A 23561-nucleotide genomic window follows, 5' to 3' on the forward strand; every position below is an offset into this window, starting at 1 on the left:
ACTCTTTCGCCCAGCCAGGATATGTGAGGTGACGATTGTCTTGCCCTGGCTTGTGGATATGACACGGGAGAACCGCAACGCTTACACTATAACAATACCCTATCACCTAGTTTACTACACTTGGGAACTTCTAAAAAATGGTCTCTAGCGGAGGGCAGAAGGCCCACCGTGTTTGCCGGGCGATAACATAGGTAAAAAAAAAAAGGATGGAAATGAAAAACTTTCTGTGGTATTCAACCTGCAAAAGTCGCCAAGAACAGATGCTGAAAGGCCAGACCCAAGGCAATCCTGGTCCAACCAGCAGTGGTGTTCTTAGGAATGCCACGTCTGAGCGCCACGATGCGTTTGCCAAGGCACGCAAGAATTCTGTGGCGGATGCTGACGGTGTCAAAACTCTCGCCCCACTGGGAGATCAAGGACGTTAACTCTACGGTAACGAAGCAGGATGCCGAGGCTGTACTAAAGGGTTGCTTCGGCTAAGGGGGGCCCCTGACGTGGTTGTACGGCTTTTCTCTGGTACTGTCAGGAGAAACCGTATAGCCTACGTTGAGGCACCTGCAAGTCTTGAGTTAGGTATGAAGAAGGTTGGAGTGGAGAGAGCAGGGCAAGAAAATTACTGGGAGAAAGAGTATAATGAACAAAAAAAGATAGTATGGAAGGCGTTCAAAAAATGGTTCAAGACTAGGGTAGAAAGTCATAAAGAAGTATACAACAGGGAAAGAAAAAGGCTTAGGAAACTCAAAAAGAACAAGATAAAAGAATGGGAGGCGGAAAAGTATTTGAAGTTAGAAAAAAGTAAGGGGACGCAGGAATTTTGGAATGCAATAAAAACATTTAGACCGAGAAACGCTGCGAAAGGGAAAAATATCAAAAAAGAAGAGTGGGAAAAACATTTCAAGCAACTGCTAGGACCTGGAATAGATAATGATAAATACAAAGAAACCGAACCAATGAATAAAAAGGGACTAGCAGCGAAAGAAAGAAATGAGGAGGAAGAAAGCCTGAATAGAGATATAACGGTAGTAAACGTACTTAGCGCGTTAAAACGAAAGAAAAATAAAAAGGCAGCAGGGGAGGATGAAATAACAGCTGGATTTCTGAAGAATCCATCACTAGATTGGAAGGTAGAACTAACAAATATCATCAACTAAATGTTAAACAAGGCGGAGCTAGCAAAGGGATGGGAAATAGCAAAGATATACCCTATATTTAAAGTAGAAGACGAGGCGGATGTTAGAAATTTCAGGGGGGGGGGGAACGCTATTAGATGTAGGCTACAAATTATTGGCAAATGTTATAATATAATAGCAGATAGGATACAAAACTGGGTAGACGAGGAGGGAAGAATCAAAGAAAGTCAGGCAGAATTTAAGGGGAAAAGAGGAACGAGGATCAAATATTCATCCTAAATAGTTTAATAGGTAATAAACTGAAGGAAAAAAAGGTAAAATATATGCAATATTTATTGACTTTAAAACAGCGTTGGATGCAGTAGATAGAAGAATTTCAATAGAAAAATTAGACAATAAAGGGGTAAAAGGTGAAATACTCAAAATAATCAAGAAAATATGCAAGAAAACGAGAAACGAAGTCATGACAGGGGAGGGGGTCACAAAAAGTTTTGCGACGGACAAGAGTGTAAGGCAAGGTTGGTCATTGAGTCCAACACTATTCAACATATACATAGACGATCTTGAGGATGAGTGGGAAAGGAAAAATGAAGGGGAAACAGTGGTAGGGACTGAAAAGAGGTGTTAAAGGGGATGATTAAAGATCTGGAAAGGTTCAGTGAAAAAAAGAAAATAGAGGTAAATACAAAAAAAAAACAAAGGTACTGGTCTTTAGAAACGGAGAAAATTTGAAGAAAAAAAAGAGAAGTGGATATATATGGGAGAGAAATTAATAACTATAATCTTACGAATTCATTATTCGTAATAGAAGTACGTAATAGAACATAATTAGAATTCATAATCTTACGTATTCAACACACACATGTCTACTTACTTAATCAAGCACATAATATGGTCACCAATTAAGCTTACAGAAATACGTTTATCAAAGATAACCAAGACACGAAAATCGTTGAAGCAATGGCTGATGTATGCCGACTTAGCATAAAATTGCAGGGAAATTACAGCCAACTTATGCTTGAAGAAATTCTCAAAAGCTTTGGAGTAGTCCAGTCCATAGAACACGAACTTTGTGCTATGGGTTATTCTAATTATAAGATGGTGTTCAGTTCACCACAGAAGGCAAAAATTGTATCAAACAGCTGAAAGTTAGCACCAAAACTACAAAAGCTGTTTGACTCACTAATTCAACCACCAGATAACGTGAGTAATCAAGCAGCATCAACTAATAAAAAGAAAATTATCAGGATTCATAATATACCGGAGAATAGACGTTGTATGGATATAATGTTCGAAGGGCCAATCAATAAACATCAAACAGAGATGCTCCTAAATAAGTTTGGTCCTATGTTATCTTCGAAAGAACAGCCATGCATTGTACCATACACCAGGTATGAGGCTGCATATCACCAACTATGTGATGCTGCAGTTGCAGCAGCAACCCTAACATCAACCTAATCATTGAAGTAAAAGGGGCAAATCAATCATTAGTGCCAAAGTTACAAGCGCAAATTAATGTCAAAACCCAAGCACCGTATAAGAGTACTTAATTGAGCGCAACAGTAGAAGCCCCTGCAGATGATCATGAAGAAGAAACTGCTCTAATACTACGATTTTTCCAATAGTACTGCTCCTAAAGATCGCAACCCAATTCGGTGATAAGAAGTATCTAAGGTGCCAGATAAAATGAATCCGGATGAGTACATTTAGTTGCTAATGATGTTCGGACTTTTAAGCCATCTAAACCACTATCCGCTAGATACCATGCGCGACGATGGGCGAAAATTGTCTCTAAATTTCGCTACTTACTGTAACGAAGGATCAGCAGCAAGAACCCTCGACAGACTTAAAATGTATGGGGCAAAATATTTATACAAGGATAGTCAAAATATTTTAACACCATGACACATCTACCACGTGGGAACTTAATATACAATAGCCACCGTGAAGTACATAATCTTTAGTGCAAAATACAAATTAATCTGAAAAACATTTGCCTACTTTGCAAAAAGTATGTCAGCCTAGTAAAATATGACTGGCACTATGAGCTATGCCTTGAGACAGGATTCACAACCAACCTTGATGCCTTTATAGTCAAGGAAATAAAGCACCGAGCAAACTCAAATTGGCGCAGTAAGATGGATCATGATGGGATATTTTGCATTTGATTCATAATACCGTCCCAAAACTTTGCGAAGGTAGTTATTTAATGAGCTTTAAATAAATAAATTATTGCAATAAAAATACCGGTTTTCGAAAAGCATTACATTACGGAGGTTTTCTCGGGGGTTACGGGGGTCGCTGAGCACGATTATGCAGTTGGCGACGGCGTCCGTTGCACCTGACGCCCAAGGCTTCAAACACGTGGTCTTCAGGACTTTTGCATCTAATTTATCTAATTCGTAAACAACGAGCCAAAATGCTTACTGGGAAGTTGTGAGGGTTGCTAATAACGATTATGCAGTCAGCGATGGCTTCCGAGGCATCTGGGACCAAGGGTAGGCATCAAACTCGTCGTCTTCTGAACTTTTGTATCTCATTCATAAAACTCAGAGCCAAAATACTTACTTGGGTTTTCTAGGGGGTCACTGAGCACGATTATACAGTCAGCGATGGCTTCCGATGCACCTGAGGCCCAAGGTGGGTGCCAAACACGTAGTCTTCAGAACTTTTGCATCTACTTCGTAAAACATTGAGCCAAAATACTTCCTTGGGGGGTTGTGAGGGTTGTGGGAATGATTATGCAGTCGGCGATGGCTATCGAGGCACCTGAGGCTTAGGGTCCTACGTAGAAATATTTTTATAAAATTTACATGAAATTTTTTTTTGGTTTTGGCTGTAGAGGGATTGTATAAAAATTTTATAACGATTTCATACAGAAATTAATAAATCTTTATATTTTCATACAATAAATTACTTTTTTATAACACTCTTACGTAATCATTATAAAATTTTTATGTAGTTTTTATACAGCGAAAACTACATAAAAAGTTTATAAAAGTTACATACAACACTTCCAGCTGGTGTGGCCATCCATATGTAGCTTCGAACCCGGTCCACTTTTAAATTTGGGGCCTTACATATTTCCTTTAAATATTGATTACACACTCGTATTTAGCGACCCCCAAAATCTCCGGAAAGTATTTTGGTTTTCACTGTTAAAAAAATTCTTAAATTTAAGAGATATTTAAGAGACATTTGTATCTTAAGTTTCATAATTAAGTCACTGAAAATAATTTAATATACAATATTGTAAATTTTTTAGAGAAGCTTATGAAAGTTAATAAAAGCATGTATTAAAATCAATGAAACTTAACTGAAAATAAAATTTGGTTACCGATTATTAACATTTATAAAAAATTGTATTTATTGTTAAAAAAGTTCTTAAATTTAAGAGATATTTAAAAGACACTTGTAACTGAAGTTTCATAATTAAGTAAATGAAAATAATTTAAAAATAGGATAGTATAAATTTTTTAGAGAAGCTTATGAAAGTTGATAAAAGCATGTATTTAAATCAATCAAACTTAACTGAAAATAAAATTTGTCTACCGATTATCAACATTCATAAAAAAAATTTATTTACTATTAAAAAAGTTCTTAAATTTAAAAGATATTTAAGAGACACTTCTAACACAAGTTTCATAATTTAGTTACTTAAAATAATTTAATACAGGATATTATACATTTTTTAGAGGAACTTATTGAAACTTGATGAAAGTATGTATTAAAATCGATGAAACTTAACTGAAAATGAAATTTGGCTACCGATTATTGACATTTATAAAAATATCTATACTTCGAACGTAAAATTTAATAAATTTTAATTTTTTACAAACTTAAAAATATCAAGACACAGAAAAATTAATAAAAAAAAACATTTAAACATTAAGCGGATTTTAATATTTTTATGGATAAACATATTAAATTTTGGCAACATTAGTGTTTAAGTAGTAATTTATTAAAACATAATTGTCAATATCTCTTTGGAATGATTGCAATACAGTTATTAATTTTAAAAGTAATGAAACTAGATTATATATGTACAAGTTTTTGTCTTCCTCGCTCATGTTCAAGTTCAGGTGAGCTGTTAAGGTACTGGACTACGGCGCGAGAGATCAGGGGTTCAAGACCCCGCTACGACAAATATTAATCCACTCTTTTTTCTGTTTCAGTCATGAAACTGGTATTTTCATATTATTATAAATAATCAAATGCGAATTTTATAACTAATTGTTGCGTATACATACATATATAGTACAATGCATAATGAATACTTGAAAAATTAAGAAATTCTCGATAATCATGACTTGTTTAAATGCATAATACATAAATACATAAGAAATACTTAAGTGTCCATACGTTTACAGCTATCAACAAAATTGCATTAATAATAAACGTAAGGAAATTTTTTTCATAAATATTAATAATATTTTAATAATTTTTTTTAAACACCTACATCTTTATTTTAAAAGATATGTTTTTTAACTAATAAACAAATGATTATTACTTTTACATATTGATACCTAAATAATTAATACTCTTTTTTATTAATTTTTTAGATATAGTTCTTAAAATTACGATATTCTATTGGTATTAAACTCATAAACTATTTATTAAATTTCAATATTGTGTTTTTAAACCTCAAAACTGGTTTATGAAACTTGCTTCCAATACATAAATATTAAATTTAATACATATTTTTCTAACAGTGTTGCATTTCACGAATTAGATGCAAAAGTCCTGAAGACGAAGTGTTTGACACCTACCCTCGGCCCCAAGTGCTTCAGAAGCCATCGCTGATTGCATAATCGTTCTCAGCAACCCTCAAAACCCCAGAATAAAAAAACTGGATCCATTTCTATTATAATTGATCAAGTTGTCAAATTGTTATTTAATGCTTCTTGGTGATGCTTTTCTAAAACTGGTATTTTCATAGCAATAACTTAGTCATTAAAAGTTCATTAAATAACTATCTTCACAAAGTTTCAGGACGGCATTACGAATCGAATTCAAGAAAATTTCACCGTGATCCATCTTACTGCGCCAACTTGAGCTTGTTTGGCCTAAATTTGTGCTTTGTTTTCCTCAACTATTACTAAATTGACCATTAACGAAAGAAAGAAAAAAAAAACCAAGAAATAAGGAAAAGAGAGGGGACATCAACCTATAATTAATCATAGTAATTCCTATAATCCTTTTCTCTTGCACAGCTCCAAATAAATATAATAATTCTGTAGATTTGTCATGTTGGATGTAAAGTTTACGCAGATGCCATCTGTGTTAACTTATGTAGTACTTAAATGCATAACCGATGCTGCGCATCAGTCTACACTACAGTTGAATACGAGCTACTAGCCTGTGCATGCAACAGTTGAATAAGACGGTAAGATTATATGTATCAAGACAGCAAGGCTGTTTCAACAAAGTTAATTTGTATTCTATTAAAATTAACAGTGAAGTTTGTGTGATTCTTTGTACCCTTGCACAAATTTATGTATAAGCAGTCTCGCGCAGTGGAAGTAATTATGCTAACAAATCACTACTTACTTTAATGTATTACAATAAGCTATCCTTTTTTCTCTCAGTTATATTTAAATATAAGAAAAAAAAAAAATAATCAGCGGACAGTGGGAGCTTCGAAATATCAAGTTATACTTCTATAAATGTATATGGCAAATAGTAAGAGTATAAATATAAATATACCTTCTCTGAAATGATATTTTGTACGAAGGTGGTGCACTTATCGTTGGAATGAGTATACCTACGTTACATAAGTGCAGTTTAAATTAATATTTTATTATTTCATAACTGAACAATTACAAACAATATATTATGGTACAATACAATATAAACAATATGTAGGCTGGGCAGTACAAGACTGTGCGCTCTTATCGAATCTTCTAATGATTTAAAACATCCTCCTACCGCCTATGCTAATTACATCTCTAACGTCACGCACACACTTATTTCTAGTCCATATTCAATACCTAAAACATAATTTTATCGAAAAGAAAAACTATTGTGTAGTACCGCTTTCTTTAACAGCGTAGTATTACATGCCAGTGAATGTCCCTTCAGGATGTTGATCACACATAGATTTTTTGACCGATATTATTCAAACATCAAACATATATTTAAAATAGCATAAGAAATACCCCAAAAAAATTGCAAATCGTTTAACTGTACCTTTTTTCACAAGTTAAGCTTTACAAAATTGCAATTTTACATGTAACCTTACAGAGAAATCACTTAAAATTTATTTATATGATCTGTATGAATCTCCTACTTTTTGTTTGTATAAAAAATTACTTTTAAATGAACCCGTTTTATTTTTAAGTAGATCTATTTTATTTTTTATTTTTATTTTTTTTTTTTTATAACACAAGAAAAAAAAGATTACGTATGCGTGAAAGCGTGTATGTAAGTACATCCATATGAGAAAAATAATTTCCAGCGTTGTTGCATATATTAGCGCTCCTCCCACCTCTTTGAACTTTGAGTTAAACTTTTTCCCTACTAACTATGTGATAAACGTGCTTAAGTCAAAAAATATGTTTATTTTTACAATGCTAATATATGTATGGAGGATTATTGCCAATGGTGTGTTTTGCGAGTCAAAAGGTATGTTAAAAACCCTATTGACACATAATTTTCCACTCTGTACGCCGGTATTTACATTTTTTTTGGGCTTCTGTCACCATTTACGAGTAATTAGTAAAATAAATTTTTTAATACAATTTTAACATTGACTCACCGATTCAGAGAATTTTTACTTATTTTAACTGTAATCAGTACACTTGAATACATATAATGTCAAAAACGCCTTCTTGAGCTTCAAATTTTTAATTCTGACGTATAGCAAGTGATCTATACAGGTAGTAGGTATACTAACCTCAGGCTGGTAGTGTATAGGTACAATAAAGTTAAAAGTATGTTATTGGATGATTGAGCAAGAAAAAATAATCTTGTGTCATTGAATCGTCTTCAGATTTTTTTTTTCGATTGCTTGAGAGTATAACATCTGTTTCAGAAAAAAAGTGATAAGGTTAGTGTATTTCACTAGCATTGTTATTAAATACTGTTATATATGGTGGACGGGCAAGCGGCACTTTCTCTCTGTAATCTTGAAAATTGCCTTACGAGTGTGATTGTTATTATCATTCTTGTTATTTTTGCTGCTGCTACTGCTATTGCGTTTCTTGCTGTTTCTGTTTTTTTTCTTTATCCAAGGTCATCCAAAATGCCTTGATGCACGATAGAAGGGGGTACGAACTCCTTCCTTGTGTGGGACTCTCAGTCAGCCTAAAAATGCTTATTTCTCGCTATGATATTCTTAGCGATATTGACTGAATACCCACTAAACTGGCAAGACCTGTTTCCTGGGACATCCGACTTGGAATCTGCTTTTGCAGTAGTAGTTCGAGCCGGGGCCATGGAGTGTTGACCATTGACGTGGCCTTCCATCGGAGTGTCGTCACCGTCGTGATGTTGCCTTCTCTCTATTGTCTGATCATCTGCTGTTTTGCGGGAACATCGATTCCCGTTGATTCCCCTTACTGATGGCTCGGGTAAGTCAGCGCAGCTTGGATCTGCAATAGTCATCTAGCTTCCGTCTCTTAAACTCTATCTACGCCTAGTAGGCACCTTACTCTTGACCTCTTCTAGTGCCTTTCTAAAAGCTCGGCAGCTGCCGCTACCTGCTTCGTGTTTGGCACCTTCTAACCCGCAAGCGAAACATCTGGCTTTCTCCTCGCAATCTTTCTTGCGGTGATTGCAGCTGCTACATCCGAAGCATAGCTTCGACCGGTTCTCCTTGTGGCAACTTCAGGCTATGTGTTTATACCCCAGACACCGGTAGCACCTGAGGACCTTAACCTGTCTCCTTACTTAGCAGCTTGTGAAGCCTATTGACAACCTCTTCAATTCTTCTACAAATCTGGCATCAGTCTCTCCAGTATTCACCAAAACTACCTTCTGCCGTCCCTTATTCGCTCCTAGCAGCGTCATACACAACTTGAGCTGCATTCTTCTGAGTATACGAACAAGATTATGTTCGCATGTTCGTAAGAACATTACTTTATTCAGAAGTGCCACAATATTATACATAGAATGCATCTGCTAAAAAGTTTCAACGTCAAAAGTAAGGCAAACCAGTTGAAAGAGAACGGAATTTATATTCAGCTGATGCTTTGCATTAGAAAGACTATATGAACAAAGATATTTTACGACGTTTGCGAATAACGAATCATAATCCAAAGATGGAACTCATACAAAACGTGTATAACTAAGCATTGGTATTGATCAAAGACATATTTTAGGCAATTTTTGACAGGAGAACAATTAAATTGGGTATGTGTGCACCAAATCGGCCTATAAATGACGCTTTCGATCGGGATTTGCAACGCGACATTGAATTTGATGTCCATGATTTGGATACAGTCGTTAAAACAAATCTTCTAAAATTTCTTCTGGAACAGCGCATCATGTATGACACAATAATGCAAACAATTGCAAATCAACACGGTGGATTGTACTTTTTAGACGCGCCAAACGGCATAGGAAAAACATTTTTAATTTCACTAATTCTAGCAACTATTGGGTTACTCTTTGGTGGTGCACTCATTTTACTGTCTGGCGATTTTCGGCAAACTCTAACAATTATCCCACGTTCAACACCTGCTGATGAACTCAATGCATGTAAAAACATCTTCAATTCTATGGCGACATATTAAGAAGTTCACATTACGAACGAATATGCGTGTTCAATAAATAATATAACCGGATGATACTTGGTAACATTGCAGTAAAAGCGATTTCTAACCTTTTGTCCATTTATACTAATGCTCCACATTCATCGAGAACCGAGATTTAGGGCGATGAAAAAAAATTTTTTTGCTTGTTAACCGAACTTAACTACGGTCAACAGAATGGTTAAACCTAACGTATATCACACAATTTTTCCAGCCGAAACGTACCGACTGATTTGAAACACGGAATTATTAAAAAAAAAAAATTTTTTTAATTTTTTTAAATTTCGCCCCATATCTCGGTTCTCGATGAATGGGGAGCATTAGTATAAATGGACGAAAGCTTGGAAATCGCTTCTTCTGCAATGTTACCAAGTGTCATCCGGTTATTTTGCTGATGCTACAATTACGCATCATTGCTTTAACTATAAGCATTTTTTGGGCGCATCAGGCTCGCCTATAAGGCTAGTTTCTACAATGTTAATAGTATATGACGCACTTAGTGAGCGAGGTTAAGGATGTCTTGGATTTCACGTAACGAAACGCCTCTAATGTTTAATTTTTTGCAGATAAGTAGGCCGATTCTAGCAAAAATCAGGAAAAAAGATGTGATCAAGATATCAAAAATATAAAGAAAAAAAAAAATCATTAAGCAGACGGAATAAATATTACGGCAAATTACTGCTGAAATTTACAATAGTACCTTAAAATAGACAGTAAACATCCTTGGAAACGTTTGCTACGCCACCCCTTCGATAGTTAGCAGGTCAGATACCACAACAGATGCGTGAAAATTATTTACTTATCCTTCAATGGCAAATTTTTTTACAGGTCAGAGAACACAGCACATTGACTTATAACTCAGAGTTAGGAACCCAAGCTTAAGTTGGTAATTGGGTTAAGAGGATTAAAGTTATTAAGTTATGGAGTCTTAGGGCTAATGAAATTCAGAGATGATTAGCTTATGAGGTTATAAGATTACGTGAACTAAGGTTCTCAAAGATTAAATAGTTGACGTATTAGAAGGTATTTAAATTGAATTATTTAGACGGGTCAAAATTGGCGGCGTCGTGCTAGATCAATGGCAAAGGAATTTTTTTGCATAAATATGTTCATTAGATCCCACAGATTAAGAAACTTTATGTTGCCACCACGCAACCTGGTCACAATTTGTTTAAACTAACTTTTTTTAAACAAATTAGTAAAAGAGATTTTTTCGATCTAAAAAAAATATATTTAGTTTTTTTGAGTCATTCTGAACAGAAAACCCATTGGGATGTATATACCTAAACCCCACAGTTTTCGAGCAAAAAATTTTCAAAGATCTGAAAAACGCGAATTTTTCAATTTTCAGGGCGTTGGTTCCCTGACTTACATTTAAATTTATATTTTTATTGGTAGCACTCGTTAATCCTAGAGGATCAGGGGAGAAGTAGACTTAGGTCACTTGCCCATTGGAGAAGAGTGTCGTCGGTAACCAGGATGCCCAGCTGCACGACTATTATCTATTATAACCACACTTATTTAATTCTTTTGCAGGTAGCTTCAATTTTATGTTGACGCCACCTAGCAGATCCTACTTAACTAAAGTAAAAATCTGGCGTATTTTTACGAAACTTTGACCTTTTTTATTGGTATTGTTATTAAATTTTTCATAATAAATGTTATGCTAAAACCATCTAGGAAGTGTCAAGAATCGGTTTGCGAAATTTCAGAAAAATTGGTTCCGTAGTTTTCGCTGTTAGCGATTACAACGGTTTCAGCGACTTTTCTTTATATATTAGTAAGACTATGAGGTTCACCGAGACCTTGGAGAGGATCGATGATTTCTGATTAAGGAGGTTGACTACCTTTTGAGGGGGGTACGATAGAGAGAGGTCTGATTGTGCCTTTTTTAGGTTAGAAATGCGTACACATGTCTTGTAGTTTAATATTGAGTTGTACTTACAATTCAGATTATTCATTAAGGTGGCTTATCATCCTTGAACTATGCGTTTGTGTGACATTGGACTATCACAACTGAAAACATTCAGTAGCATACTCAATGTGTATACCTATAGATACGAATCCACTTGTTTACGTGTTGAGGTTAGCATCCAGTTTCGGACTTTGAACACGTCATATATCTTTTTCACTCGGTAACCTTGGACTTTAAGGATTTCATTAAAAAAAAAGATTATTTCAACAACCTGCTCTTAGTTTTTGTAGCATGTGGCTTGACTTTTAGCCAAAAAATGCTAAAAAAACTTTTGATGAAAAAATTCAAATGCCGCATAAGACCAATCCTGAAATTTTGAATTTTCAATGTACTTTTTTTTCGACTTTCGTCGGTAACACACTCTGAAATTTGAACTATTCTTTCGTTGAGTGATACTTCACCATAGATTTTAATTTGGGTGCAACGGCTCGACATTTAAAATGGTGATAAGCCACCTTTTTTTTATGCGCATTTTATCACCATGATTGTTTTACATAACTATAAGGTAGATATTAATTTACTGTTGACTACAGTTTTGACCAAATCTGACTGTTAACTGTATTAAAATTTTTCATTACAAGATTCGCTTTTGATGATCTCCTATAAGAACGAATGTAAAACTCACAAAATTTGTTACATCAGTTTCTCATTCCATAAACACCCAGAGTCTTTGAAACTTGGCAGAAATTTTTTTTACACATTTTTTCAACTCCGCACAAATTTAAGTTAAAAACTGACTGTCAATTACTTAAAGTAGTCAACCTCCTTAAATGTTTGAATCTAGAGACTACACTGAGAAAAGTGGTGTTAGAAAAAGTGTTACAACTATATTAAAAATTACTACATTTTATGGGAAAGCTGAGACATACTCGCCATATTATGGAAATTACTATGCTACATAGTAAAACCAGATTATATTAAAATTTGCTATTTTGACACAGTAATTTTTACTTTATTCAGAAAGAATTTTTATGTTCAAGTAAGAGAAGAAAAATATATTATATATTTATCATATTTTTCTTTCGATTATATATATTGCCCAGTGAATATATATGTTTATCAGAAGATTTATATATATATATATATTTATATATATATATATGTGTGTGTATATATATATATGTAGATTTAAATATATATATATATATATATATATATATATATATGTTTTTCTTGTTGTACATAGATGTTGATGTATTTTAAAAATATTCTTATTTCAAAAAAGATCTGCTGTGACTGGGATTTGAACCTTTATCCTTGAGCTTCTGAGTCAGGCTCCATAACCACTACACCATGGGACATGATGTCTGCGCGAGTGTGAATAAAGTACATATGGGGACGTGTACTGGTTATCATACACACAATAAAGTTACAAAATTACAGGGTTTCCTGTATAGACCAAGGTGTTAACAACGGATAATTAGTCGATTCAAAATTAAGTGTCGGCACGTATCAGTTTTTAACCCTGATAAATCAAATAATATGTTCCTTTTAATATTTACATTTGCATAACCTCAAATTTGAAACTCAATAGGCGTGTATACCTATAGACATCGTACGAAATTATTTTCGAACACTGTAATTTTTACTATACTGAATAGCAATGCAGTGGAATGAGAAATTTCACTATGTCACATAGCAAATTCTACTTTAGAATGTGGTACGTTTTAAAACGATTACAATAAAATTTACTATATTGTACTATCACAATTTTTACTATATTAGACATTGTAATTTTTTTTATGCCGTGAAATAATTTTTGTACGTCTACTGCATAGTAAAAATTACCTAAAATGTAATAAAAATTATTTTAAACGTAATAATTTTGCGTCATCAGGTAAGTATAGCTCAGTTTTCCTAAAAATATAGTAATTTTTAGTACAGTTATAATAATTTTTTTAACACCACTTTTCTCAGTGTAATGCAGGATCGTCGGTGGCTGAGGTTCCCGGCCTCGTGACGAACAATTCCGCTCGTGACATCTGCCAGTGAATGCCTGACTTGTTTTAAAAGTGGCCGGCTGTATATAGTCTATTAGTGGACAATTCATTGCCGGAATTTGATTTATAATATTCTTTGGAAATAGTTGTGCAAAAGTATTTGTTGTCGAGATAATTTAACGTTAGATGGCCCATAAAATGACCTATAAGATTGATAGTAATTAAGTGAAAGTGAATATTTTTCTTCGTGGCACCAATATTTTTTTAGCAATCCAGAGTGAAAATCAACGAAGGTTGCTTCCTCATTGCAGACTTTGAGTGTTGTCGGTAGCTGGGATACTCAGCTGCACAACTAACAGCTTTGCTCTTGACGTACTGTCAGTGAATGACTATGGTAATCGACATTTTGCTTGAAAATATCATTACCAGACTCACTAACTTCGCTTGAAGGTGGCTTCGATTTTACTTCGACGCCACTTAGCGGATCCTACTGAACTAAAGCACAACATTAGCATTTTTTTGCAAAACCTTAAGCTTATTTATAGTTATTATTATTAATATGCAAATGTCACAAATTCTCAATACTGAAAATCTATACGTTAGGCATCAAGAACGCATTAAAACTACAAAAAACAATTAACAAAGTTTGCAGCACATAAGAGGCTTTGTCTTCGTGTTATCAAGCACCACCTTTTCTTGCTGTTCAGGTCAGGAGTGGCTAAAGACATTCTGGTAACCTGGGTAACTGACCAGTTTGGCGCCCTATATAGCCCTACAAACTTTGGAAATATGTAGTACTCCGTAAGAAAAATAATTAGTAATTATTTCAGATTTTTTGACAATCTTTTTCGCCTTCAGTGACGGTCACAAATGTTAAATTTCTTAATTTGACTGCACTGACAAAAGTGATGTTAAAAAAAGGATAAGAACTCTCCTAAAAATTTCTATATTTTTCAGAAAAGCTACGACATAATACCCTTATGACGCCAATTGTGACGTTTAAAATAATGTTTATTATATTTAAAATAATTATTATTGTACAGCAGCCGTACAAAAATAATTACACAGCATGATAAAAATTACTGTGACTAATATAGAAAAAATTGTGATAGTACAATTTTTGCTATACAACATGGTAAATTTTATTGTGATCATTTTAAAATGCCCCACATTCTAAAGTGGAACTTGCTCTGTGATATAGTGAAATTTCTCATTCCACTGCGTTGCTATTCAACATAGTAAAAATTACTGTGCTCGAAAGTGATTTTGTACAACATCTATAGGTATACATGACTATTGATTTCCAAATGAGAGGTTATATTAAAGTAATCATGACGAGAAACATATTTTTTGAGTTTTAATGGTTAAAAATATATACGTGCAGATAATTAATTTTAAATCAACTGATTATCCGTTGTTAACAGTATGGTCTACAGAAAATCTACAAAAGACGGAGGTTTAATTCCCAGTCACTGTAGATCTTTTTTAGATTGAAATGTTTTTATAACACTTTAGTAGGTATCTACATTCTTAAGGAAAAAAAATATGTATACACAAAAAAACTATTTATCTTCATCCTCTGTTTGTTACATTATTGCTGAACAAAGTAAAAATTACTATGTCAAATAACAAATTTTAATATAACCTGGTTTTACTGTGCAGCATAGTTATTTTTATAATATAGCGAGTATGTCTCAGCTTTCCGATACTATATAGTAATTTTTATTATAATTGTTATACTTTTTGGAACACAACTTTTCTCAGTATGCACTCGGTAGAATACAATAAAATTATTTTAAAATTTAAAAGTTGAGTTTTCAGTATATTACAGCGATTTTAGATATAGAAATTGACTTTTCGGGAATCATGACATTTTAACCATTATCTTTTTTGCTTTATTTTGAAGCCATCTTTTTTAAAATCTTTTTTCTTCTCAAATGGGCTGCTGATCAGTGTTGTCATTGGAGGGTTCTAAATATGCCCACTTCTTATTATTATATTTTTTCTTTTTATAATCATAAACATTCTATAAAAAAGCTATTTAATCGTATGTTCTAGAGTTCGCTGATCAATAACATGATGTAAAAAATAATGTTTCGGAATAGTGAAGTCAATATGGCAGATTCAATACTCGAAATTTCACAAATTTTGCTTTTCAAATGATCATACTCGTATTTTTCATAAAATTAACAGTAGAAAGCATGTCGTCCTGTTTTTTGATAAGGTGCTTGCTTTTTAAGAAATAGTATATTTCTTACCTAGGGCACAAAGTATAACTTGCGCGCTGGAAGGGCACGGTTGTTGTATATTTATGCCTAAAGTGAGAATGATATTTTTTGTATCGAGGGCGGAAAGTGCAACTTATTATTAAATAACCAATTACTTTCCACCCTAGGGTGGGAATAAACTTTTGGTCCAGCAGGGACAGAAAGTTTCTTGCCCAGAAGCTTCCAACCCATGGGCGGAAAGTAAGTAGTAGGCGGAAAGTATGCCCTAAGGCGCAAAGCATTTTGTGCGAGAAACGAAAAGTACGTTTCAAAATTTTTTTGTTTTTAATTTCATATTAGTATTATGGTTATGCTAATGCATGTCGTAATCCTACTGCAAAACTATTTTAACATAGAAATACACTTCATGACTACAAAAGACGTGATACAATTAGGAGACGTTTCAATGAAAGGTTTTAATTAGATACTACATATTGATATGACGTATTTTTGATACATACTCAAATAGGTAACAAAACTATGTAATTATTTTCGATTGGGTTTGTACTTTTCCAAAAAACAACCGGATGTCTACTACAAATCGTATAAAAATCACAGCATATTTTTGGAAAATGCAAAATTAGTAAGATTCTGAGTATCGGTCTGCCATATGGAATTTGCCTTTTTTTAAATTAAATTTTTAAGACCACGATATTTATCAGCGACCTCAAAATCATGTTATAATATAGCTTTTTTACAAAATGCTTATGATGATTCTAACAAATACAAAAAGTAGAAGAAAAGTGCATCTGTAAAGCCCTCTGGTGGTCACACTGATTCGAATTCGCTTCCCATTTTGGGACAAAAAGGGCTTAAAAGAAAAGTTGATGGCATACGCTTGAAAAAAAAAAAATAAATAAAAGTTATAAAGCTGTCATACTTGCCCAAACTTTGATTTCAATATGAAAAACTACCGTGATATACTGAAAACCCAACCTACAAAATTGTAAAATAATTTTATCGTATTTTATGGAAAAAAAATGCTAACAAAAACGTATTTCTGTTTTTTTTGACTCGCATAATTTTCCCCCTAAAATTCACAAGGTTGCGGTCAAAGTGAAAAATTTAACATTTGTTACTGTGACTGACGATAAAAATGGTGGTCAAAAACCTAAGAATATTACATAATAGCGTTCTCATGGAGTACTACAAATCCCTAAAATTTAAAGTAAAATACATTTTTTTTTCTCGGTGCACGTGAAACGTCCCATGTACTAATTTGTATGTGAGTATGTGTGTGTGTGTGTGTGTGTGTGTGTGTGTGGGTGTGTGTGGGTGTGTGTGTAATTACGGAGAAATAAAGTTTTACAAAAAGTAGTAATCTAATTAAATATTGTTGTAAAAAAGTTCTTGTCTTTATCGACTATCGCGCAACACATTTTTATTAGGAAAGATACTAATGGACAAATTGAGTTATACCATGTGACACTTCAGTAGAATATTAATAATATTTAATTATTAATCGTTTATTGTTGATACTCAATTATCACTGATTCCGAAGAACATGTGATAAACTAAAATTTAGAATATAAGTGGTGAATTATTTTATTGTGATAGTTGAAGTTTTATACTAAAATTTTTTATTTTGAACTAGAAATAATTGTTTTTGCAATACCACAGTGTTTTGCATTGTTGTTTACTTGGCACCCTTGCCTTTCTGGCGCCCTGGGCAAGTACCCAGTTTTCCCCACCCAGAAGTCGCCCCTGATTCAGGTAGCGCTGTTTTAGATTACTGCACACAACGAATCAAGGAATTAACATGAGGTTAAAAGAGCTCAGTTTTTTCCTTCCCTTCTGGGGCTTCGTTTCACAAAATTTTTGTTTCAGTTATCAAAAAAATATTTTTGAATATAAAATTCCAAAAAAATGAGGTCTACCGTCTTTTATGTGTTTCCTTCCAGTAAATTTTGAATGTCATTGATTTATTCGTTTTGTAATTAAGTAGTGGAGACCAGTTTTGGGAGCGTAAAATTAAAAATGAATTTTTAAAAAATCAGTAGTTTCAATTTTTGCATTAAATAAAAGTCAAAACTAAATATTTTACATTAGCAAACTATTTATTGACTTAACAATATTAGGAAATTAAATATTTCTTATTACCTGTAAAGGGGTTGGCAAGTGGAGCGCGCAGAGGCGCAGCCCGGAGTTTTTACAAAAATTCGGTGAAAATTTGTATATTAAAAATAAACTCCACTAATTGCACTACTTCTTTTTTAGTTATCACGTTAAAAAAAGTAAGCAGGTATGTTTTTTAATCTTTCTCACCTACATTAATAGTCTTAAACCTGTTTTAATCATTTTTTCCCGCCTAAAAATCGATAATGTCACGTTAATTATTACGTGATAAATAGCGTGATTTTGTCACATCACGCGATTATTTGCGTGATTTGTTACAATTCGATAACGTCACGTAATAAATAACGTGATTTTTTTAACAAGGTTGTCCTCTGAGCCCTCAATTAAGGTAGCTCCCTTGTCTACTGCTCTAATCAAGTAGGAGAGTTTCACTTGTATATGTATAGGTATATACGTATATCAGCGTTGGTATTCCGCTACCGTCTGTCATTTATAACCATAATGTTGATTTTTACATTAGCTTCGCCCAGATGCGTAAGTGCCCCCTTCTCTCATCTCTTCGAGAGCGAGTCGGCCTCCGAAATTCTCCGTTATTTTCCTTCTTCTTTCTCCTCTCATGCCCTTTTGTCTTCTAGGGGAGTGGTCCTCACGGACCTGTCCCATGCGGGGAGGTTAGGGGTAAGTGTACCTATCTCCGTGCTCTGCCCTATTACCGTGGATTTTGAAAAACTGATGATTACTTGCTCAAAATAAGAAATGTTTTATATAAAATAATTTTTCAATTTTAATAATCTAAAATGACGTTAATGTAGATGCAATTCAAACAGAAATATTTGTGTATATTTTGAGTAAATAATTATTTTCCACGGTATTCGGTACAACGCGCTCATTAACTGATTGTGTACGTATTTCCGCGGTGAGCGTACGTAAACATAACCCTATACTTACAGAACGCACGACAGTTAACACGTATAAACAATTAGTAGGTAAGCACGTCGATCGAACGTAACCAAGGTGAAGAAAACTAAAAAAGGCAAGAAAGGCAAGAAATCGATCGAAATAAAGAAAAACAAAAAGTGTTACTCTCCAGAGACATTAAAATTAGCTTTGAAAAGTATCTATTCTGGAAAATCTATGGCTGAGTGCTCAAAAATGTATAAGATTCCTACTAAATGAATAAGCAAGTACAAAAAAAGTAATATTTTTTTAAAACAATAAATAAGTCATGTAGAAAATGCAGGTGAAATTTGCATTTTTTTTTATATTCCGCAAATACAACTTTCTTCACCCACGGTAATACGGACACGGTGATTAGGACATCCGCGGTAGTACGTACACGGTAAAAGGTACACAACCACGGTAATACCAGCATACCGTTTTTATTCGTTTTAAAAATATTCTACTGCAGTTTTAGCTTCATAAAATTTTTTTAAATATTCCGTAAGAGATTATGTAAGATTTAAAAAAAAAAATATTCCAAAAAATTTTAGTATACCGATCGATTAGCTGGGGTGTGTACACGGAGAGATCTCTGGTACTACGGTAGTATGTATAGCCGCGTGCAACAGTAGTATAGTGCGTCGTATACGACTGTAGCGCCCGCGCGCCACAACGAAAGTATATGGCTTCTGCTACCGTAGTATACAGGCCTCCGTGCAACTGTAGTGCGTGAACTATACTACCGTTGCTTCTGCCTTATACTACAGTTGCAACGCTGATATACTGAATTGGTATATTACCCCGCTTACCAACTTTGCTCGGGAGCCATACCAAATCGGTATTGACCCCAAGCAAATGTGCATACACACACACACACACATAAGTGTATATATATGTATATGTACGTCGTTTGATGCGGCGTTGATATATATACACTCATGTGTGTGTGTGTGTGTGTGCACATTTGCTTGGGGTCAATACCGATCTGGTATGGCTCCCGAGCAAAGTTGGTAAGCGGGGTAATATACCAATTCAGTATATCAGCGTTGCAACTGTAGTATAAGGCAGAAGCAACGGTAGTATAGTTCACGCACTACAGTTGCACGGAGGCCTGTATACTACGGTAGCAGAAGCCATATACTTTCGTTGTGGCACGCGGGCGCTACAGTCGTATACGACGCACTATACTACTGTTGCACGCGGCTATACATACTACCGTAGTACCAGAGATCTCTCCGTGTATGAAGACTTTTTCCTCCCCGCTCCATCAAAAAAAAAAAAAAAAAAAAAAATGATTTTTACATCTTTCTTGTCAAATATCTTTGCAAAATGCCCCATTACCAGCAGTTTACATAACAGTCTTGAGAAGAACAGAAATTTTTTTACAAGTACATCATAATTTGTCTGCTCAGGTTTTTTATTGTGAGATGGGAAATGCCTGTAAAGCTGATATTTTGATGCTCTGCTATGTCAGCTCATGTTAAACAGTTCAACTTTAATCTGAAATATCTCGAAATTTTGCTTGGGGTATAAACAAGGACATTGTTGGATTCAGTAGATCAAAATCTATAGAGTGAAACATATTTCATTTCGTAGGTTTTCGCAAGGGAGCTACCTTAATCTTGCCAAGTTTTAGCTTGATGAATATTATGTACATATTATCTTAAAAGATTGATTGTCAAGTGATTCAAGCTTAATTTTTATTTGTTTTGGATGATTAGTTGAAACAGATCGAGAGTATTGTTTGGAGGAATTTTTCAAAGATCAACTGCATTGAATTGCTAAAAAAATTTTAATGAAATTAGGTTATCGTACAAACATAATCAACAACAGTAATGCTACTTGATTAGTCTATCCTGAAAAAAAATATTTGTACTAAACATTTTGTTTGATTTAATTGAAGAAATAATGAAACTTCACGAAATTTTCGAATATCTCTTAAATTAATTATACTGTCACACCAAATTTTTTTTTGTAGAAAAGTTTTTTTAATTATGCAATAACTATCGATTCACATGACAATATGACATTTATACTGAAAATTGTCTTGAAAAAAAAATTTTTGTCATCAGTGGTAACGTTAATTTTGCAATATTGAGACTTGTATATATATATATATCGGTTTAGAAAGACAAAAAAAAAGAGAGAAATAGGTGCTCCTTTTATGGTGGTATGCTTATTAAATAAAATTAGAGTTAGTATAAAAATAGTGAAAATACGGCAGATTGCGCCAAACGTATTCAACATAACAGGTTATTTAAAATTAGAAAAATTGAACTATAACTTTTTTTTCCATAAAACTGCTACATAATTGATGAATAATGTTGTGGAGCTATAAAATTTGGTTTACATTGTCCATGCGGTAGGATATATATTATTTCTCAACAAATCGTAACGAAATCTTTATTTTCATGACAAATAGAAGGGAAAGAAAATAGTCTTAGAAAAAAATCAAGGAAGTTAATGGGTACGTTAAATTAATTTGAATAGCAATTTTGTATTGGAATGCTTCCTTTATTTGCAATGGTAACAGAGTTTTTTTTTAATACTTACACATATATCTTAGCATCCATATTAAAATCCAAAAATTTCCGAAAAACCTGTAATATAAATGCTTTAATGAAGATGAACACTAAAGCTTTATCTATACTTCAACATAATCTATAAACGATATAATTTTAATTAAAACTACTAAAGCTTGCACAAGTGATTTTTTAAGTTTTTTGATCAATTTTATTGAATATATTTGAATTGCTAATTATGCCTAATATCATACTTATTTTTTTTGTAATTTCTAAATGTGTGAGAAATTAAACAGGAATAAATCAAGTAAGACATACATGGACTAAACATTTTTGTTATCTTCCTGATTAAACATTGATATTTATATGAGTGTATACATCTAAATGTAATTATAATTCTAAATTATATCTATGTGCAGTCAAGTATCAATGAATACAATTACAAACCCATGCATATGAACACTATCTAACAGAATTGCAGTTTGGCTATAATTCACTCTGTTTTAAAACAGTGAGACACAACTTGAGTATGAATACATTATTTGGTCTAAAAATAAATAATTTTTGACAAACTTTCTATTAACTAGTGAGAACATGTAAAAATCTTACTATTTCTATGCCGCATAATTACTTGATGGTGGAGTATTTCTTTCTTACAATGAAGGAAAAAATGGTGGTATAAAAATTGTATTAAATAGTTTAGTTTCAACAGTTCTTTAGGAATAACTAGAGTAACAGAAAAAAACACAATAATAAAAAAATTTTTTACCCAATTTATTGCACGAGTAGAGAATCTGATGAATCCTTAATATTTAATTACTTTCAAAGTACGTTGAAAAATAAAAATAATTAGAGGGCATGTTATTACAAAAGTCTTGTCTTAAACTTGAGATTTCTAAAAATTTTGAAATTTACATTCAAAGTATGAGAAAATTTCAAAAATCCAACGGCAGGAACAAAAATATACTTTTTTTTTGACAACAGTTATTTATACATTACAATCAATGTTAGACTTTGACTTATTAATACTGTTTTTCACGCTTAAAACATCTCAAACATCTGTTGATCCAGCGTAAACGAGCAGAAGACCAATTTTCAATAGGTCAGTATCGGTTGGGTTAAGTAAAGATTTACAAATTTGAAAAATTATTCTTTTTAGTATATGCATTAAGTAAAACTTTTTATTTTAGGAAACACAAATTACACTCAAAAGTAAAGAAGTACAAAATGACATGCAACTAATTCTGAAAATAAATAAATGTTAATTTATAATAACCCAACTAAGTTTAATCTCTTATGAGATATTGGAGTTATTCACATAGATATCCTTCACACTAACTTTAAGATGAACGTTCACAATGAAAAGGCGGAGCGTGTCTCAAACCTGAAAAGAGTGGGTTTTCGCGGCTCCGTGCAACACTACAGTGGGTCGAGGGACAGTGCGGCGGATAGCCGCCATTCATAGCACATGTCAGTGGCGGTCAATTTGAAATGATAAATAAACATTTCACATCACACCACTCCACAATGCCATTCTACAATCGCGCTTTCGCTGCACCGTGCAAGTGCGTAGGAGCAACGCAATTATAGAAGAGGCCTTGCAATGACTTAGGCACAGAACTGTATATCTATATTCACTGGAAAATGGTGGGAGGTGCTGAAAATGGCGGAGCTAATCAGCACCGCGTGACCCTATTCGCCACGCTGTCCCTCGACCCTCGGCCCACTATATGCAACACTAGTAAGCTTCGAGAGAGTGAGATGACACCGTTGGAACCGCTGCTGATTGGTCAGCCGCCATTTGAGGCTCATGGGGACTTACGTCATGTACTTGTATGTATTTATATATCCATACATATATGTATATCACGACGCATATATACATATGCTAAATGCTGCGTTTTCAAGCTCATGCCTTTTCCCATGAACCTCAAATGGCGGACATTGTCTCCTCACTCC

General features: G+C 33.6%; 1 protein-coding gene across 3 annotated transcripts in view; it reads right to left on the bottom strand.

Annotated features, from left to right (window-relative positions):
• The window catches only part of SNF4Agamma (SNF4/AMP-activated protein kinase gamma subunit), a 763121-nt gene extending 740129 nt beyond the window's left edge, over positions 1 to 22992 (bottom strand). For 2 of the 3 annotated variants that reach the window (XM_089595041.1, XM_089595038.1), the window contains exon 1: positions 22372 to 22991. The gene's annotated coding sequence lies outside the window, so the exon portion shown is untranslated. Of the gene's footprint in view, positions 1 to 22371 lie in introns of all 3 variants that reach the window. The other variant, XM_089595039.1, reaches the window with a different exon arrangement.
• Between the last annotated feature and the right edge of the window lie 569 nt (positions 22993 to 23561).

Source organism: Copidosoma floridanum, unplaced genomic scaffold, assembly GCF_036245765.1.
Source record: "Copidosoma floridanum isolate Cflo_tuat_1 unplaced genomic scaffold, Cflo_Japanese_pri ptg000024l, whole genome shotgun sequence".
Taxonomy (NCBI): domain Eukaryota; kingdom Metazoa; phylum Arthropoda; class Insecta; order Hymenoptera; family Encyrtidae; genus Copidosoma; species Copidosoma floridanum.